The following is a 5,608-nucleotide window of genomic DNA, read 5'->3' as shown; positions in this document are numbered from 1 at the left end:
GGGACAGCGCCCAGGCCCAGAGTTCAGGCCCCACGACCGGACCTCCAAAAAAAAAAAAAAAAAGTCATGAAGCTATTTTAATAAAATTCTGAGAAGTAATAAAGGTGATAAATTTAAGATAAAAAAGTCCAAGGTTTAAAATGAAAATACCTATGTGGAATTTACCAGTATTTAGTAAAAGAATTTATAAGTCTGCACACTGAAATATAGATTCAGGCTGTCAGATTGTAGCACTGGATAAAATAGGGAACATTGTTAACACTCAGGACAGGTATTGCTCTCAAGGAGAAGACACTCACACAGGGGTTGAATTCTCCATATGTCTGACCACAGACCTTAATAACCTGAGAGAGCAGACTCATATTAGCACAGGTAGAGAAGGTTTGAGGAAAAGTGCAAGCTTACTAAGACTGAGACTGTCACAGGACAAGTGGGAAGCAAAGCTCCAGAACAGCAATTCATAAGCACAGTTTGTTCTGTCCCCCATTTTATCTGAACACTCACTGTGAAACCCACAGGGGCTATGTATAAGCAGCACGCTTCTATTTCTAAAAGTCCACTACAGATAGGTGAAAATATGTGTACTGTATGTAACCAAAATGTTTGTTAAGGGATGTAAACACTACTATTTCAGCTCTCTGGTAACTTTTAGAAGGCTTTCAAACTAAAGGAGGGGCTGGGGGTTTAGCCCAGTGGAAGGGTGCGGGCAAGGCCCTGGGTTTGGTCCTCAGCCCTGGGGGAAAAAAAAAAAAGAAGGAGCACAATGGACTGGAGATGTGGCTCAGTGGTAGTGCCAGCTGTGAGTGAAGGAGTAGTACATTAAGAGCCCAACAGCATAAAGAGAAACTCACACAGAGGTAACTACTATGCTATCCCTGCATGCAAAATTAGTTACTACACTAAATAAAAACACAGTAAACACTGTTATCAAACACATGAAAAACAGTCTTCGATTTTTTACTTTTTCTGGAGACAGTGTCTCACTATGTAGCCCAGGTTTAACCAGTACTCATTATCTTCTTGCTTGGCCTCCCATGGGCTCCCATGTGAGCCACCACACCCAGCCACAGCATTGTTTATAAGAAGAATTCACTGTAAGCATAAACCATGACCAAGTTCTCACTGTACTATCAAGAGAAAGCCTAGTCCCATTCTTGGCCTGCTTAGCTTAGCCATCAGCTAAGCCACCAGAGCTCCCTCAGAACATAAGTGCCCAATGTCACCACAAGACATAGACTACAGCTTGGGGTAGTCACAAGGACAGCAGAAGGGCAGTCTTGGTGTCACCTGAAGACAAAAGAACTGCTCTAGCTGAAAGTAGAGAAGCGACAGTTCTAACAGACAGCCACCCTGGTAAGAACATACTGCTTTCAAGTGGGAAAGCCTCAGTTCTCGGATGAACTAGTGTCTAGGTGACAGCAAGACTGCACAGGAGGCTGAGCAGGGCTGAGAATGGTACTAGCAGCTAGCATAAATGACTTCTCAAGTAAGTTGCTATGGCTTAGTGCTTATGTTTTACACGACAGGTGTTTGAAATCTGGCTTCCCTCTTACTAGGCAGGCACTTCACTGCTGAACCATCTAGTCTGTAATCTAATTTCTTTACAACAAATTCACTGCTTACCAGTTTTGTTTCAAGTCCAAATAGCGAATGTTGACTCCTTCTTTAATAGCTTCATAGTTGCTTTCAGATCCCTGGATGGAAATATCAAAATGTAAGGTTGCTAGGACAGACTTTTTACCTCTGCATCCTGGCACCCAGGGAGGTGCCACCACAGCTGTGGCAGCAGTTGTGGAGAGGAACATACACTTGAAACCATAATTTAAACAAGTAAATACTTAATCAGTAAGTTCCACTATAGGTTGGGATTGAACCCCCTACTACTTCTGCTTATTTGATGGCCCTACCCTCTCAGATTACATAGAAATGTGTTCAGATAGATAAGGCAGGAGGGCTGGTGTGGTGGCATATACCAGTTACCCAGCACTCAGGAGAATCATAAAGTTGAGCCTAGACTAGGCTAATTAGCAAGATTATAAAAAACAACAAAAAAATAAGCAAATAAAACAAAAATAAGGAAGGAATATCATCATACACCATAAACATGAGCCAGAAACAGAAACATTATTGTTCCTCACCCAAATAGCATCAGTGATGTTTTCCTTTAGAGCTCGATGTACATCCCAAGTGTGTGCTAGTTTCTCTGAGGAGTCATCCAATTCCCATTTACTGATGTTTGAGTTTGTCAGACTATAGAAGCTCGAGTTTCCTTTGTCCCAAAGAACACCAGCCAACTGCACAGTGAAGGGAAAATGCTTACAAATTGGATTCTAGCTGGAATCTTGAATTTCATGCTTTATGGCTATGTAACTGTCATCTCACCAGAATCCCTCACTCAGGATTTGAAGGAAGAAAAGTTCCTGAAATAGACCTTGAAAACAAAGTAGGACCTCCATATGCACAAAGAAACAGCACAAAAGAATCAGGAAGAGAAGAGCTGGGGGATGGTCAAGTTACCATGTCTATGTTCAGGGAACAAGTCCTGTTAAACTGGAAAACAATAAGGCCTCTTCCTTTAAAAATTAAGAATGCAGTTTGTTTGCATGCATAAAAATACAATAATGAAACCTGTTAGAATTGATTTCGAAAGGGGGAGAAAGGTAAGGGAGAGTGATAGAGAAGATGAGATTGAGTGGAATACATTGTACACATGCCTGCAAATGTCACAATAAAACACCCATGTACCTCCAATGTATGCTAATAAAAAAATAAGAGGGGGTGGGAATGTGGCTTAGTAGTAGAGTGCTTGCCTAGAATGTATAAAGTCCTGAGTTTGATTCCTCAGTACCACACAAACAGAAAAAGCCAGAAATGATGATGTGGCTCAAGTGGTAGAGTACTAGCCTTGAACAAAAGAAGCTCAGGACAGTGCCCAGGACTTGAGTCAAGCTCCAGGACTGTTAAAAAACAAAAAACAAAAACAGGGCTGGGAAGGTGGCTCAGTGGTAGAGCACTTGCCTTGCATGCCTAAGGCCCTGGGTTCAATTCCTCAGCACCACATAAGCAAAAAGAAAAAAGCCGGAAGTAGCGCCGTGACTTAAGTGGTAAAGCACTAGCCTTGAGCTGAAGAGCTGAGGGACAGTATCCAGGCCCAGAGTTCAGGCCCCACAACTGGACCCAAAAAAAAACCAAAAAACAAAAACAAGAGAAGGATGGGAAAGAAAAGTAACTGGGATAAAGGGTGTTCTCCAAGTATGCACAAGGTTCTGAGTTCATTCTCTAGTTCCAATAAAAAAACAAGTAATTAAATACATATAGAAGTAAAAAAAAATGCGAAATTAAATATAGTGGATTCTTGTGTGTAAGACTATAAACCCAGTAAACAAGCAAGGTGTTGCCCAAGCCTTTTGAGCAGAGCTGTTCTTAAACAAGTCTGGGGGGGAAGGGGCATGTGTGAAATTTGTCGTGTGTGATGTTGGCTGACAGACTTACAAAGTAGTAACTGACTTATGAAGCAGATATGTGTTGTCTAAGCTGGATGTCTAAGCTGGTTGTCTAAGCTGAGCAAAGGAAGGTCTTGTCTCTACATCTGTCTCCAAAACTCTGGACAAGGATGGGGAAAAAACGGCCAGCAGTAAGCAAACGGGACTGGAACAGGTCCCTGGGTAAGATTTACCAGAGTGCAGACAGGCATACAGACAGGAACAGGAAGCCAGGGTGAAATAAGCCGTGAAGGAAGCACCTGGCGATTGACTGAGGCACTGTACAGGAGAGGGAGACCCAAAGAACAGTGTCATGGCTTTAAGCCTCATCATCAGCAAACTAGACACAGGCTGTATACTTCATAGCCTGTCATAATGATTACAAGAGAGGGCAAATGCAGAGCTGCTCGAAGAGCAGACACTCCCTAAAGCATTACCCCATTACCCTCCCTTCCCCAGGCTGAGTGGGGACAGCAGTCCAGTCAACAGGTGTAAATGCAAGCCATTTCCAGAAAGTCTGGGAGGAAGGATGTATTTCACATGAAGGCTAAAAAGTCAAATTAATCTTTAAAAAACACACTCTAGGGGCTGGGAAAGTGGCTCAGTGGTAGAGTGCTTGCCTTGCATGAATGAGGCCCTGGGTTCAATTCCTCAGCACCACATAAGCAGAAAAAGCTGGAAGTGGCGCTATGGGCTCAAGTGGTAGAGCACTATCCTTGAGCTGAAGAGCTGAGGGACAGCGCCCAGGCCCAGAGTTCAGGCCCCATGACCGGCAAAAAAAAAAAAAACCACACTCTAGATTTTACATGATGGCTTTGATTTGTATGGAGCCAATGCCAACTTCTCTGTAGCTTTCAACTTATTGGCTTTACTTAGAAACCAAGTTTTTTATTGTAAGCCAGATATATTTTTTTGATGGCATTCTTTTTTAATTTAAATTTTATTGTAAAGGTGATATACAGAGGAGTTAGTTATGTAAGTTAGGTAATGAGTAATTTCTTGTAGAACAGTGTCCTTCCCTCCCTCACTTTCTCCCACTTTTTCTCTCTCACTGTAGAATTGGTTCACTCTTTGTCCCACCATTTCTGTGATTTACCTTCTCTTCCCCAAATCAGATAAACTTAATACAAGACAAAGGGTACAGAAATAAAAAACAGTGACAACAGGGAATAAAACAAAGAAAAAGAAGAGAAATAACTGAAAACAGTACAATAAAAAACCTTGTTTCCATTTCTTGGAGTTCATTTTGATAAGAAGACATTCTTCATTAGTATTGTATTTTGTCAGTCATATGGCTTGGACTCTGGGCCTGAGCGCTGTCCCTCAGCTCTTCAGCTCAAGGCTAGCACTCACCACTTGAGCCATAGCACCACTTCACTGTCCCTCAGATCTTCAGCTCAAGGCTAGCACTCACCACTTGAGCCATAGCACCACTTCCAGATTTCTGGTGATTAACTGGAGCATGAGTCTCACGGACTTTCCTGCCCTGGATGGCTTTGAACCTTTATCCTCAGATCTCAAGCCTCCTGAGTAGCTAGGATTATAGGCGTGAGCCACCGGCACCAGGCTTCATTAGTAGTTTAGTGAAAGCTCTCTACTCCAATCTTAACAAACTACCCAAACTGGTACCTCTTTCCCTCCATACACAGAAGATAAGCATAAGCCAGACATTTACCATGAGGTCACTACTTGGAGACAAAATTCCGAAAAGGGAAGAAACACGGCGACCGATTCCTGAGAGCATGCCATGCCCCTGGGGCAAGGTGTGCTGGTGAATCTTCCCAGAGCTTTCAGGTATCAACCGGATCAGCTGACATCCAACTGAGGACAAAATAAAACTTCCTCCCTGTAAATAAATAAGGTGAGATTAGTTCAGAACAACAACAATAAGTTCAGGAAAACAATTATGATCATGAGAACTAGTGAAAAAATGGTTACAGTGCTTAAGGCATGGCTCAAGTAGTAGAGTACTCACCTATCAAGTGCAAGGTCCTACCTTCAAAATCCATACCAGAAAAAAACTTCAATTCAGAGAAAAAAATATTCCCATGTTATACAAATCTAAATGAATAAACCCCCCACTATTAATAAAATATTTTAAGAACTTACTCTTTTTTTTTTTTTTT

The 5,608-nt window shown here is 42.0% G+C and overlaps 1 protein-coding gene and 1 long non-coding RNA gene across 2 annotated transcripts in view; both read right to left on the bottom strand.

Moving 5' to 3' along the window:
• Nucleotides 1-5,608, bottom strand: part of Nup133 (nucleoporin 133kDa) — a 39,691-nt gene that overhangs the window by 26,720 nt on the left and 7,363 nt on the right. The window lies entirely within an intron of this gene.
• Nucleotides 1,624-5,327, bottom strand: LOC105984543. The gene is made up of 3 exons (XR_001175000.1): nucleotides 5,158-5,327; nucleotides 2,139-2,294; nucleotides 1,624-1,694 (listed from the first exon to the last, which is right to left on the bottom strand). It is a non-coding gene; the product is annotated as an uncharacterized LOC105984543 (long non-coding RNA).

Source organism: Dipodomys ordii, unplaced genomic scaffold, assembly GCF_000151885.1.
Source record: "Dipodomys ordii isolate 6190 unplaced genomic scaffold, Dord_2.0 Scaffold24, whole genome shotgun sequence".
In the NCBI taxonomy this organism is placed as follows: domain Eukaryota; kingdom Metazoa; phylum Chordata; class Mammalia; order Rodentia; family Heteromyidae; genus Dipodomys; species Dipodomys ordii.
This window is presented reverse-complemented; position numbering and strand designations above follow the sequence as displayed.